Source organism: Papio anubis, chromosome 10 (assembly GCF_008728515.1).
Source record: "Papio anubis isolate 15944 chromosome 10, Panubis1.0, whole genome shotgun sequence".
Lineage (NCBI taxonomy): Eukaryota > Metazoa > Chordata > Mammalia > Primates > Cercopithecidae > Papio > Papio anubis.
The window spans coordinates 70,166,307-70,182,170 of NC_044985.1; the positions used below are offsets into that span (position 1 = coordinate 70,166,307).

Below are 15,864 nucleotides of genomic sequence, written 5' to 3' on the forward strand. Positions count from 1 at the left end.
TGTTGGAAATGTAAAATACAGCCATTATGGAAAAGAGTTTGGAATTTTCTCAGAAAACTAAAAATAGAATGATCATGTGATCCGTAATCCCATTTCTGGGTACATATCCAAAGGAATTGAAATCAGTATGCGAAGGAGATATTTCCACTCCCATGTTCACTATAGCAATATTCAAAATAGCTAAGATATAGAAGCAACTAGGTGTCAATCATCAGAAAAATTGATTTTTAAAATGTGATATATATACACAATGGAATACTATTCAACCTTAAAAGGGGGGGAAATCTTGTTATTTGCAACAATGTGGATGAACCTGAAGGACATTATGCTACGTAAAATAAACCAGACACAGAAAGACAAACACCACATGATCTCCCTTATATGTGAAATCTAAAAAAGTTAAACTCACAGGGGTAGAAAGTAGAATGGTGGCTATGAGAGGCTGGGGGAAGAGGTGAATGGGGAAAGGAAAGATGTTGATCAAAGGGTAAAAAGTTTCAGTCGGACAGGAGGAAAAAGCTTTAGTGATTGAATGCACAGAATGGTGACTATAATAAATAATGATGTATATTTGAAATTGCTGAAAGAGGAGGTTTTAAATGTTTTCACCACAAAACGTAAGTATATGAGGTGATGGATTTGTAAATTAGCCTGATTTAACTAGTTCACATTGTAAACATATATTAAAACATCGTATTGTACTCAGTAAATATATGCAATTATTATTTGTCATTTAAAAATAAAATTAAAATGAGGAAATCAATTAATCTTTAAAAAAAAAGACTGCCACAGCCAAGAAGAACCTAAAGGACAGGATGACAAACTATAATGTGGTATATACTGCATGGGATTCTGGAGCAAAGTAAAGGCATTAGGTAAAAACCTAATTAGGACATTTGAAGAAAGTATGGACTTCAGTTTATATGAATATATCAATGTTGTGTCATTAATTGTAACAAATGCACCATAGTAATATAAGATGCTAGTAACCCTGGAAACTGAATATGGCATATATGGGATTCTATCAATCTTCATATATTTTATGTAAATCTAGAACTGTTCTTAAATAACAGTTTATTGCAGGGAAAAACCCTATTATGCCCCACAATTCCACTCCAAGGTTTAAACTAGGTATTTACCCAAGAGAATTGAAAACAGGTACTCAAGTGCATGCACATGTTTATTCACAGAAGCACTATTTGCACTAGCCAAAAGGTGGAAACAGCTCACATGTCCATCATCAGATGAATGAATAAACAAACTGTGGTCTGTACATACAATGGAATACTACCCAGATATAAATAGAAGTACTAGATACATACTATAGCAATGAACCTCAAAAACATAATGCTAAGTGAAAGAAGCCAGACACAAAAGGTCACATACTATAATGCCTTTGTTTACATGAAATATTCAGAATAGCTATATGTACAGAGACAGAATACAAATTGATGATTGTCGGGGACTCAGAGGAGAGGAAATGGGGACAAAATGCTTAATGGATATGAGATTATCTTTTGGAGAGGTAGAAATGTTATATAACTAGATGGAGGTGGTGATTATACAACACGGTGAATGTACTAAATACCATTGGATTGCTCACATTAAAATGGTTGATTTTGTTAGGTGAACTTCACTTCAATGAATTTTAAAAAGAGAGAGGGGAACAAATATTTTCTACCTCAAAAAAAAACCTCAAAATATTCTAAAACATATGAATAAATATTTAAGGAAAACAGAAAACAAAATCCACAATTGCAAAATAAATTATTGCAAGGAAAACAAATTATTAGAACCTTTATCTGTGAAACAATACATTCACAGAGATTAACACAGCAATAATCTCATACAAAAATAACAAATTATGAAACAAAATAAGATATAGCTGAAACAACCAAATAGATATGAAAAAGAATTAATTAAATGTCTTCAAAGTTCAAATATAGTCATTGAAATAAAAAATGCAATCAAACTTAAAAATAAACTTAGATAAAGAGACAATGGGGAATTCACCCAGAACTTGGAAAGATAATGAAAATAAAGAGCAAATAAGGAACAAGAAAAATAGCTCAAAGGACCTCAGGTGTGTTTAGTGAGAGGTTCAGGGAAAAAAAAAAAAAAAAAAAAACAGAAGGAATGGTGAAGAGGCAATGATTAAGAATATTCAAGAATGAAAAACTGAAACTCTCAGATCAAAAATTAAATTTGAATATTATGTTAAAAAATAGATGTATTATAGTGAAATTTCAGAACTTCCTGACAGAGAAAAACCTAGAATAAGTCAAAGAAGAGACTATCTACAAAGGAATGACAGTTCAGCTAAGAGCTGACTTATCCACAGCAATTATAGCCACCAGAAGTTTGTAAAGTAATATCAGCAAAACATTTTAGAAAAATAACTGAATGCTATACATATCATTCAAAGGTAAAGGTGAAATAAAGACATTTTCATATGCAAAAGAGTTTAATGGTGCTTATTATCTACAGACCTTCATATACACACATAATAAACACTGTTAAAAGAGTAGGCACCTCATCCAGATCAGTGATGAGCCCAGAGGGCAAAGTCTTTTAAATAAGGGGCTGGAATAAAACAACACTAAATACAGAAAATAATTTTTAACAATAAGCTAACAAATTGTACCAACTACTGACTATAATATCAAATGACAGCTAATGATGGTTGTTTTTTAAAAATTGGAACTAAAATCTTGATAATAATAAAATCATAGAAATAAGTCTAAGTAAATCTATTAGTAACTTCAAAAATGTAAGTGGATTAAAATACCCAAAAGAAGAGAAAAAACTATTAGATTTGATTTTTAAAATACACCCAGCTATAGCCTAGTTACAAGTCTTAAATAAAACAAAGGGTTGAAAATAATGGAATGATCAAAAAATTATCAGGTAAAATGTGAGGCAAAGGGTTTAATAAGGATAAATTATTAAAGGAACACAATAACATCAGTATAAAATAACATGAACTTGTATTTTTCTACATCAGACAGAATATTGTAGGCTATGGTACAATAAGTTATACTGGCTTCACAAACAAAAGGTTTATTTTTTCACTCACACAAAGTTCTAGCCAAATTTTATACCTCTGCAGACCAGCAGTTTTCCGTGTGGTGACTCAGAAGGCCCTGTTGCGGGAAGTCAAGGACCTGGAACGGAGGGACCAGCTGAAGCCATGGCAGAAGAACATAAATTGTGACGATTTCATGGATATTCATTAGTTCCCCAAATTAATACTTTTATAATTTCTTGCACCTGTCTTTACTGCAATCTCTGAACAAAAATTGTGAAGATTTCATGGACACTTATCACTTCCCCAATCAATACCCTTATGATTTCCTATGCCTGTCTTTACTGTAATCTCTTAATCCCATCATTTTCATAAACTGAGGAGGATGTATGCTGCCTCACAACCTTGTGATGATTGCATTAACTGCACAAATTGTTTGTAGAGCATGGGTGCTTGAACAATATGAAATCTGGGCACCCTGAAAAAAGGAACAGGATAACAGCAATGTTCAGGGAACAAAGGAAATGGCCTTGGACTCTGACTGCCAGTGAGCTGGACAGAACAGAGCCATATTTCTCTTCTTTCAAAAGCAAATAGAAGAAATATCGCTGAATTCTTTTCCTCAGAAAGGAACATTCCTGAGAAAGAGAATGTGCCCCTGAGGGTAGGCCTTTGAACGGCCCCTGTAGGGGCAGCCACCTTTTATGGTCAAAGCCAAAGGGATGAAATAAGCCCCGGTCTCCTGTAGCACTCCCAGGTTTATTAGAACAAGGAAATTCCTGCCTAATAAATTTTGGTCAGATAGGTTGTCTGCTCTCAAACTCTGTATCCTGATAAGATGTTATCAATGACAATGCATGCCCGAAACTTCATTAGTAATTTTAATTTTGCCCCGTCCTGTGGTCCTGTGATCTCGCCCTGCCTCCACTTGCTTTCTGATATTTTATTACCTTGTGAAGCATGTGATATCTGTGACCAACACCCTATTCATGCACTCCCTCCCGTTTTGAAAATCACTAATAAAAACTTGCTCATTTTACAGCTCAGAGAGCATCATGGAACCTGCTGACATGTGATGTCTCCCACAGATACCTAGCTTTAAAATTTCTCTCTTTTGTACTCTTTCCTTTTATTTCTCAGACCAGCCGAGATGCTTAGGGAAATAGAAAAGAACCCATGTTAAATATCGGGGGTGGGGTTTCCCCCAAAAAGCCCCAGCAGTTTCAAACTTGTGGTTCAAACATCTCAACATACAGCTTCCTTGGTTGCCAATTGCCAAGCAGTTGGCCAGAACTTGTCACATGGCATGACTCAACTGTTTAGAGAGCTGGCAGATGTGATGAAGCACATGCTTATTCAGTAATATTAAATGTCTCTGTCACAGCAAGTAACAAAATGTTGTTAAAATTCATAATATAAAACTGGATGATGATACAAAGAAAAATTAACAGGAAGCAATCCTAATGAAAGCGTTTTAATCTATTTCTAGTAGAGGAAAAATCAAACAGAAATAAATGATATGTTGCTTTTAGACGTACACATATATAGCAAAATACTGTTCTAAAAAATGCACATAAATGCTAATCAACACCTTCATTACAGTGGGTTGCTTCTCAGGAAGAATTAAGAAAAGCAGAATTAGAAAAGGCTACACAACAAGTTTCAACATTACTTGTAATACTCTATTTCTTCATAGATATATGTATACATGATACTATTTATACTATTCTGTATTACTTTCTATATATTTGAAATAGTTCATATTAATTTTTAAAATAATAACTACGCAGCTGCAATAGTTGTCTATGATGTAAGAAATTATCCCAAACATAATAGCTTAAAACAACATACATTTATTATCTCACAGTTTCCATGGGTCAGGAGTCAGGGCAAGGCTTAGTTGGATGGTCAGATTCTCACAAGGCTTCAAAGTGCTGGCCAGTCTGAGGCTCAGAAACCTCTTCCACAGTCACCTGATTGTTGACAGAATTCATTTCTTTGCACCTGTTGAATTCATGGTGACTTGCTTTTTCAAGGTCAGCAGGGGAATCTCTGACTTTAGTCAGCTATATTGAGTATAAAGTAACATAATCATTATCTTTGCCATATATTGTAGCCTAATCAAGAGAGTGACTATATCATTATATTCAAAAGTTCTTCTCACACTCAAGGGGAGATTATTTAGAGCATATATACCAGGAAGCAGGAATCCTGGGAGCCATCTAAATTTCTACCTACTACAGTTCCTTAAGAGTCTCATAATACAGTGGAAGACATAGACATAAGGACAAAGGTTTAAAGCAATGTGAGATAAGCTATATTAGATACGTGTCTTCTTTTGGGTCCCCCAAAAGTTGACCTAGATAGAAGACCTTAGGTGCAGTATATTTGACATGATTCCAGGATGTATATGTGAGACAGGGAATGGAGAAAGGCCAATATAAACAGTTCGTTAACGAGCAGGTTACCACTATGGGCACTGGGGCTAAATCCCACTGTGAACCCTCTAAGAACCATATGAAACATGCTTCATATTTATCTCACCGGTAGATGGAAAGCCTCAACCATTTTATCTACTGACTCCGGTCCCCTGTTGGCTGAGGCTCTCTCTCACTCTTCTAGGTTGTCACTGTGCATGGTAAGTTTCTATGGTGCCAGATAAATCCTTCATAAAGTGAAGCACAGAGGAACAGATGCTTAAAATGGGAACTGGTCAGCATGTCAGAAACTCTACCGCACATGCAGGGATCTCAAAGCTGCACATGTAACAATATGGGGTGAGACATTAAAAACATCTATCACAATGTGTATATTAGGTAAATTAAGACTTGCTGCTATAACAAACAAACATACAAATCTCAGTGGCTTAATATGATGACATTTTATTTCTCACATACAATTCAATCAATAGGACCGTGAAGCTTTGGCAGGGTGAAAGAGTGACTGAAGTGCTCCTTGCAAACGTTCAGGAACACTGCTACCTGCATCTTCAATACATGGCCCCCAAAGACTCCTTGTCTGTATAAGCAAACGACTAACAGACAGGAGAAGAGAGAGAAGTAGATTGTGTGGAAGAAAAGTTTGAGATGGCATGGCTTCACTAAAGCACAAGGGAGCTTGGGTAACATAGTCTAGTTGTGTGCCTTTTCGAAAAAGAAATAGATCAGTTGAACAGGTAGCATTTGCTATCCTGTTCACGTATGTCAAAGCATATATGACTTTTAGGTTAAATCTTGAAGAAAGATGTGGTAATTAATTTTGTGTATCAACTTGGCTGAGTCATGGAGTGTCCATATATTTGGTTAAACATTATTCTGTATATGTCTGTGAGAGTAATTCTGAATGAGATTAACATTTTAATTGGTAAACTAAATAAAGCAGATTGCCCTTCCCAATATGGGAGGGCCTTATCCAGCCCACTGAAGGCCCGAGTACAACAAAGAGGTAGAGTAAGAAAGAATTTGCTCTTTACCCAACTATCTTTGAGTTGGGACATTAGTCTTCTCCCTTGGCACTTAACTTAGACTGAAACTTACACTCCATCAGCCCTCCTGGATCTCAAACCTTCAAACTCAGAATACAACTATCACCTGCAATTTGTTGACTGCAGATCCTAGAACTTCTCAGCCTCCAAAACCATGTGAGCCAATTCCTTATAGTAAATATATATATATATCGATATACATAAATCTTACTGATTTTGTTTCTCTGGAGAACCCAGATTAATACAGAAGGTTAAAAATGTGTCATAGAATTAACAAGGAATAAAAGCATTTCAGGCAGAGCAAAAAACAACACGGACAGAAGAACAGCTTAGAAGAACCCAAGCAGGTTCAGAGAACTGAAGTAGATTTGTTTTGACAGGACCCATAGCAGGTGTAGTTATATGAAAGAAGAATCTGGAAATGTGGGCAGGAACCTGACAGTAAGACTCCTGATTTTACACTGTGAAGGAAATGAAAGGCTAGAGAATTTAAAACAGAAGTATACAGCATTTTCTGATACTACTTTAGGAACCTCAAGAAAGATGCTGTGTAAGAGCAAGCAAAAGGATTTTCTGCTAAATATTGTTAAACATCACCTGTCTTGAGCTCTAGGACATTTAACAAGGAAAGATGATGCATTCAGTCAAAAGTGCATGAGCCTGAAGTCAAGCAGGTTTGAGTTTAATGGTACCTGGCAAGTTTGTTATGAGAATCAAAGGGTTTGTATGTAGAGCTTTTAGCACAATGTATGACAAAAAGCATGTGCTCAAGGAAAAAAAAAATAGTTCCTTTCTTCTCTGAGCAACAAAATAAATAGCATGAATTTATCTCAGAACCAGAGGGAAAAAAAAAAAAAACTGAATTAGTGGAAACTCTGACTTTTGGACACTGCTTGATATTGTTAACACTGTTTGTGAATAATTATGCCCTGTAAAAGGAATAACCAAAAAACTTTTAATGTGTAGCCAAGATATGCCGACTCAGTAACCCCAGCCCAAGTGCTTACTGGTGTATACCAATTAGGTGTCAAAAATGTGCAACAGACTATCTAAAGGAGGGTAATAATATTAAGCCCCAACATTAGTATTGAGAAACACTGACAATTCATAATAGTCATAGTAAAACATAGCAAGGAAATACTTTCACATTGAAATTATTTAACTCTACATTAACCGGCTGCCTAAATATATTTCTTATGTTCTATTCACTCTTTAATGAAATGTGTGTCTCTTAATAAGCTTGCATTTCATAATTAGATACATAATATTCATGCCTTGTGATTTCCCCCACAGAGAATTTCCAATGTATTAATTACAATTTTTAAAAAACCCAATTTATTCTGTGTGTTTAGTTTCTAAACATATTTTTAAAAATTTATTTAAGGCATGAACAAAATTCCATACAGTGAAAATCTGTAGGAGAAGATAAACTTTATTTGATAATTCATGACCCAAATGAATAAAGGGTGTTTAAAAAAAAAAGAAAGAAAAGAAATGCTAACTCAAACTTTTAAAATGAATAGCGTCTTTTTGTATAAATCACTTTTGTGTTACTATTATGCCACATTCTTATTTACTTTTACTCTGCTTACAAAATATTAGATAATATAGTTTCTTTAAAAACTTCCAATCCCAGGAGCAGTGGAGCCCTGGTTCTCAATCTTGGCTGCACATTTGGAATCATTAGGGGACCTTTTTAAAAATACTCATTACCTAGGTTTCACCTCAGATCCATTGTTAAAAAAAAAAAAAAAATTGAGAGTGGAACCTAAGCACAAAAATTTAAAAATCTCCAGAGATTATAGGGAAATGTACAGCTTGCATCAATCCCTATTCACACTGCCACTATACCATTCAGGCCTTCAGTATCACATACCTGACTCTTTCAAGAGCCACCTAACAAGTCTTCTCACCATCCTACTTCACCATTGTCAGATTAAAAGTACCCTTAAAATGTACTTATCAAACCTAACATGCTTACTGAGGGTCTTGTTAAGATTTTAAGATGAAGGCTCTAATTAAGCTGATCTTGAGTGGAGGCTGACAGTCTACATTTCTTTCAAGTTCCCAGGTGATGTTTATGCTGCCAAGCCACAAACAACAAACCGTACTGATTTATGTTTTCCAGTCATAAAGAAAACTACTGGTACCACTTCCTAATTCTAGATACTTTTTCAGCTTTTTTTCTTTCTTTTTTTTATTTGACTTGGCATTTTACATTTAAAAAGTAGAATTTTTATCTTGCTTTTTAGTGAATATTCATGTTAGTTAATACGTTTAAGTAAAGACATAACATCCTTGAAGGCTTTAAGCCCTTTGACAGCTCATAGGACAAGTTAGATGTATAGTAAAGAAATCTGTTTCCATATGGACAGACACAGTAAGATTCAGTATTTTGACCCCTAGTAAGTTTATAGTCATATAACTAAATATATGCAGTGTTGGCAAATACCACTAAAATATTTATTTAAAACTACCATTTATGGTGGGTATGGAAAAAAAGGAGCTATTATAGAAATAGAATTGCAAGATTAGAAAAACACATTCTAGTTGACTTAATCTGAATTCTATAATTTTCTAAGCCACCTATAATTTAAATTTTTAAAAGAATTTCTCATAATAGTCTAGAAATTAGCCATGCTATCTAATAATACATTACCAGTATTTTGTACTTATTTTAAACATATAGACTATATTTAACATAGACTATGCTAACTATGGTTAACAATACCGTACAGTACCCTTAAAATGTATTAGGGGGATAGGTCTTCTGTTTTGTGATTTTTACTGCAATAACTAAGTAGGGGTCTTTACCTATAGGCAAAGCCCAAAGAGGAGGCCAATATATTTGAACAATGGCAGAGTCACTGAAATAAGCAGATAAACTCCTAAAATGATACTCTTTTAAAAGACAACACTTACTAGAAACATATAGACTAAAAAAAAATCCTTAAGGAATGATTGATAAAGATTAAACTTAGTATAATGAGAAATTTTCTTCCTTTATGGTTGTCAAAAATTCATAAAAAGAAAATGTTAATAATTTGTGTTCTCAGGCCTTTGAACTCAGACTGAAACTATGCATTAGCTCTCCTGTGTCTCCCGCTAGCCAAAAGCCAATCTTGGAACTTAGCCTCCATAATTGCTGAGCCAATTCCCTGTAATAAATAAATATGTTCCTGTAATCCCAGCACTTTGGGAGGCCGAGACGGGCGGATCACGAGGTCAGGAGATCGAGACCATCCTGGCTAACACGGTGAAACCCCGTCTCCACTAAAAAAATACAAAAAACTAGCCGGGCGAGGTGGCGGGCGCCTGTAGTCCCAGCTACTCGGGAGGCTGAGGCAGGAGAATGGCGTGAACCCGGGAGGCAGAGCTTGCAGTGAGCTGAGATCCCGCCACTGCACTCCAGCCTGGGCGACAGAGCGAGACTGCGTCTCAAAAAAATAATAATAATAAATAAAAAATTTTAAAAATAAATATGTGTGTATATATCTATATATATATATACACACACACATGCTTGCATGACTGAAACTTTATACCCATTGAGCAACATATTAGGGTTCTCCAGAGAAACAGAATCAACAGTACACACACACACACACACACACACACACACACACATAGCTCAATGTATTAGTCAGTTTTGGAGAAATATAGATCATGTTGTGTTCCATTTAAAACCTATTTATTGATGTAGAACATGGAATGTGTCAAAAGTGTTTAATTGCTCCCACTCCCTCCTTTGTATTTTATGTATCATTATTGTGAAGAAGGGGTGGTAGAAAAAAGGAGGAGGAGGAGAAGAACTTTGGGTATATTACAAAGTCAATGTGTATGTGTATACGTGTGTACTATTGGTTCTGTTTGGAGAACCCTAATATGTTGCTCAATGGGTATAAAGTTCCAGTCACGCAAGATGAAACAGTTCTAGAGATCTGCTGTAAAAATTGTGCTTATGGTTAAGAATACTGTACAGTACCCTTAAAATGTATTCAGGGGATAGGTCTCGTGTTTTGTGATTTTTATCACAATAATTAAAAGTAGGAGTCTTTACCCATAGGCAAAGCCCATAGATGAGGCCAATATATTTGAACAATGGCAGAGTCACTGAAATAAGCATAAAAACCCCTAAAATAATATCCTTTTAAAATACAACACTTACTTAAATATAGAAGTTCCAATGTTTCTAGATTATCCTATTACGGTCATGCATTGCTAAATGATAGGGATATGTCCTGAGAAATTAATTATTGGATGATTTCATATTTGTGTGAACATCGTAGAGTGTACTTACACAAACATAGATGGTATAGCCTACTACACACCACACACCTAGGCTATATGGTATACACAATTTTTCCCAGGCTACAAACCTGTACAGCATGTTATTATGTGGCATATGACTATACTTTGCTGGTATTTAAGTTGTACTTTACTATTTGTAGGTTTCATCACTAGAAACTAAGGAGCCTACATGGACTCTAAAAAGTTTTAAGACTGGATTTTTAAAATGGGTATCAACTACTAAACTGCAGAAAGTGTTGTTGTAAGCAGGCAGCTGCCATTCTCTATTTTAGGTAACAGTGCCAGATCCAGTGTAAATATCATGAGAGTTGCAGTTGTAATATTTAGAATTATCACCAAAGTCACAAATACATCATAAGCTGTTACACCTGGGAAACTCTGAAAGTGTAACCTGAGAGTCTTTCCAGCTTGAAATGAATTACATGAAATGAAATAAATTACCAATATATCCCCAGTCTAAGATTAGAAAACTCATGAATTACTACACCAGAAGAACCCTCAAGCCCTAGATATTATTGTAAACATCTATTTTGATATTATGCATAGAACTATTTATAATATCAAAACAATATGATATTTGGAATTTCCCCTCGTAATTCCAGTATTCATAGTAGTTATAATTTGCTTCTCAAACTACCCTTGAGTAAAAACACACATTAACATGATCATAATGAAGTCACTGGAGGACTACGGTTGCTTAGGAACATTAAAAAATCTAGCATAGATTGAGAATTTATTATCATATGAGCCATTGAAATTAGCAATTGGGTGCTTTTCCTTTGATTAGATGTTATATATCAGTCTGGCACCTCTAATACTTCCCAGTTACACTGATAAATGAAATCAATTTTATATTACATTATTCAGTATCTGCTGCTTTGCTGCTTATTTCAGGTGCCCTTATAAACCTGAAAATACAAACTATGGAAATGTAAAGACAACATACCAAGTGATTGGTTTTCTGTTGTAAATATTTTTACTATATTCTAAGCTTTGCTAATTTTTGTATTGTTTTTATTTCTGTATTTCAAATTTTTTCAATTTGAAATAATTACAGCATCACAAAGAGTTGCCAAAGTAGTACAGAGAGGTCTCTTGTACCTATCATCCAGATTTCTCTGATGGCAACATCTTACATTACCCCAGTGCATTTTCAGAACCAGGAAATTGATGGTCCAATACAGTGAACTGGACTACAGATCTTACTCAAGTATCACTAGTTTTTGCATGCATTCATTTTTTTGTTTTTATCTACAATTCTAAGACATTTTATTAAATGTGTTTATTTGTCCAAATGGCCATGTGCTTCCAGTTCTCTTTGTCACATTTCCTCCTTATCAGGGAAAACAAGGAATTGATATATTTTTCAAAGGCTATTGATGCAAGAGCCCATACTCAAAGAAAAATAGCTTGGTGATTTCTGATCACTAACATGATATGTCTGAGCAATTTACATTTACAGTTGTAGAAATAAATGGCTTGCATTTCAGATTTTCATGAAAAAGATAAACCTGCTTACTCGGAATTTTATTATGTGTAGCATTAGTTTGCAACATCTTAATGTGAAAAATAAAAAAAAAAACTATTTCAACTATTTGTTTTGTCAGCTAACCTTCACAGTTGTGTACCACATCATTTTTCTCAGATTAGCTCAATGTATTAGTCAGTTTTAGAGAAATATAGATCATCTTGTGTTCCATTTAAAACCTATTTATTGATGTAGAACATGGAATGTGTCAAAAGTATCTAATTGTTCCCACTCCCTATTTTGTATTTTATGTATCATTATGATAAAGGGGTGGTAGAAAAAAGAAGGAGGAAAAGAAGAACTGTTGGGTATATTACAAATTCAAATTCAAAAAACAAAGAGAAAATAATGTTTCCTATTTGATTTCAAACACAAGATTAATTATTAGAATAAGATAAAGAATAATGTGACATACTGCTTGGAAATTTAAGAGCGCAAATCAAATATAACTCCAGATGTAAGCCTAAAAATGACTTTCTCATATTATACCTTAAAACTTTTATAATAATCCAGAGAATATATCATATTATTATGACATAAAGTGATTCATTCTTATCTCAGGAGGGTATAATGTCATAAACAATTTATTTGCTCAGTGTATTAGTTCGTTTTCATACTGCTAATAAAGACATATCCGAGACTGGGTAATTTAGAAAGGGAAGAGGCTTAATTGACTCACAGTTCAGCATGGCTGGGGACACCTCAGGAAACTTACAAATCATGGCAGAAGGAGAAGCAAACATACCCTTCTTCAAATGGAGGCAGGAAGGAGAAGTGCTGAGCAAAAGGGGGAAAAGCCCCTTATAAAACCATCGTATTTCTTGAGAACTCACTCACTATCACAAGAAAAGCATGAGGGTAACTACCCCCATGATTAACTTACCTCCCACTAGGTCCCTCCCATGATATGTGGGGATTATAGGAACCACCAATTCAAGATGAGATTTGAGTGTGGACACAGCCAAACCAGATCAATGTCCTAAGACTGGATGAAATGACCTGGTGAATAAGTAACTAGAGAAAGAATGAGGGACAATAGAGATGTTAAAACGAAATAGCCAGGTGCGGTGGCTCACGCCTATAATCCCAACACTTTGGGAGGCCAAATCAGGCAGATCACTTGAGGCCAGGAGTTCAGGACCAGCCTGGCCAACATGGCAAAACTCCTTCTCTACTAAAATACAAAAATTAACTGGGTGTGATGTCACATGCCTGTAATCCCAGCTACTCAGGAGGCTGAGGCATGAGAATCACTTGAACCTGGGAAGCAGAGTTTAAGGGAAATGGCTGTGCTTTAGTTAGGAGTAGGCTGAGGCAGCCTTCTGGTGCAGCATGACTCAGCGGGTTTGGAGCACAGGCACACAACCTTGCACATTACGTAATCACACCACGTGAGGCACATAGACAATCATCTACGTGAGCTCATGCTTGGCTCAGAGCCACTATTGTCTGTAAAAGGTATAACTACCCTGCTGATGCTGTACATACACCTTGCTCACACCCAGAGAAAGAGTAAAGCCATGTTGAAACTATCTACAATTCCTCGAATGTTCTTCCAGCTACCCACCACTTGCCTACCAACTTCACTCAGACTTCAGTTAGAATCTGACAATTGGCATCACAAGCAGGATCCTGAGGTGAGTGAGCCTTCAGTCCCTGCTGCCTCTGGGTGGGTCAAGTGGCTGCAACATGAGCTGTGGTACCCAGTGGCAGCTGTGCTGCTCAGATGGGCTCTGGTAGAAACCTGGGCAGTGGTAGATGGGTCCCTCATGAGCATGGAAAAGGCACTGAAGCAGCCAGAAGTGCACAGCACCAAGAAGGAGCGAGCTTTTGCCGGCAGAGTTAGATGGGCATTTTTTACTGTGCTACAAGAAGTATACACCAAGTTCCCGAGGGATGCAGCACAGGTAAGGGCCCTCCAGGTGCAGACATGGAGCCTGGAGGCCTGGCTACACAGCTCAGAAAAAGAGTTAAAAGCTTCCATGAATGGGGACTTCCAGATGCAGGCAGGGCACCTGGAGACCTGGCTACAGAGCTTGGAAAAGGAATTTGAGGCTGCTGTGAATGCAAGCCTGAGTCCCTGGTCTCAACCAGAGATTCCCACTCTGATACGGAGGAGGAAGAACCCCCATTGCGAGTTCACCCAGTGGTCTGTCAGAAGGTAGATCATGAACAGCCATTGGGGCCCCAAGAGCAGGCTCAGGGACCCAACACTGTAATGAAACATACTTCATACACTGCCTTTACCCCAACTGAGTTGTGGGAATTAGGAAAGCAGTGCCTCCAGGGTCTAGGGGAACCTCTGCCTGCATGGATGCTTTGTTTATGTGCAAAGAGAGCAGATAGTATCTTCTGTTCCACCTCTGAGATGGAAAAGCTAACCTCGATTACGATTCACCCGTCCCTCCATCAGCAGTTGCAGGTGAGCAGGAGGTTGGCGCAAGGGCAAGATGACCACACCCTGATTGAGTGACTATGGGAAGCCATACAAACTGTGGAATGACACTGGTAAAATACCCAAAATCGTGACTAAATGGCAGTCATATGCCGATTTTGTGCAAGTCACTGGGGAGATGGGTATGTGGCAGGCTATGTTTGACCTGAATACCCATGGGCCAGATGATGAACATTTTGCCTCCCACATGAGGGATCTCGTGTTGGGTTCCATTCCCCCGCGTGCCTTTTGCTCCCTAGCTGCTGTCCTCACCCCATATGTAGGGTGCTGAATACATGACGTGATCACTGCTATGGAAGCTCTCGGGGAAGCAGAAGGCCATCGGTGGGACCGAGGGATCTGTGCAGTAAAGAAGGGGAAGATGTCCCGCTTGTGGGGCCCCCCCATCCCATGGGAGAAAAGGGAGTCCCAATGAATGGCATGCTCACAGATGTGGATAGATGTGATTCTGGCCAGAGTCGACCAAGAGAAAATCAATAAGCAGCCCAATGAAGTACTCTTAACTTTGTGGAGACAATTGTCCCTGCAGCACCAATTGCAGAAAATGCCCAAGGGGAAGGACATTTCTGTGTGACCCGGTCCCTCCTGGGAGCTTCAGCTCAAAGACTACTTCCTGCAGCCAACCAGAAATGTAGAGCCTTTCCTGTTTGATTATGGAACTGGCCAAGGTGCCCGGCTTGGGAGGACACCAGATGACTAGAGGCCACATGTGGAATTAGCAATCCACTGGTTCCCCACCAATGTACAGTGGGTGCTGTTGCTGGTGGATACTGGCGCAGATCGCAGGCTTGTTTATGAGAAACCAGATAAATTTCTGGGCAAACCTGCTTACATTGACGGTTATGGAGACTGGTTAGTAACAGTGAAACCTGTATCTCTGCACTTTGGTATCTGCCATTTGGCTCCCCATTTAAATACTGTGTATGTCTATCTCATACCAGAATACATTCTGGGGGTGGACCATTTAGATGGCCTGGTGTTACAAACCATGACTGGGGAATTCAGACTCTGAGTGTGTGTGATGAAGTTGGTACTGTGTGGACATACACATCGCCAGCCTC

At 37.1% G+C, this 15,864-nt stretch overlaps 1 long non-coding RNA gene across 2 annotated transcripts in view; it reads right to left on the bottom strand.

Moving 5' to 3' along the window:
• Nucleotides 1-416: 416 nt before the first annotated feature.
• The window catches only part of LOC110740913, a 65,112-nt gene continuing 49,664 nt past the window's right edge, over nt 417-15,864 (bottom strand). Inside the window, exons 3-4 of one of the 2 annotated variants that reach the window (XR_002516191.2) lie at nt 4,877-5,091; nt 417-3,182 (exon numbers count right to left, since the gene is read on the bottom strand). This is a non-coding gene — a long non-coding RNA (uncharacterized LOC110740913). Of the gene's footprint in view, nt 3,183-4,855; nt 5,092-15,864 lie in introns of those variants that run through there. The other variant, XR_002516190.2, reaches the window with a different exon arrangement.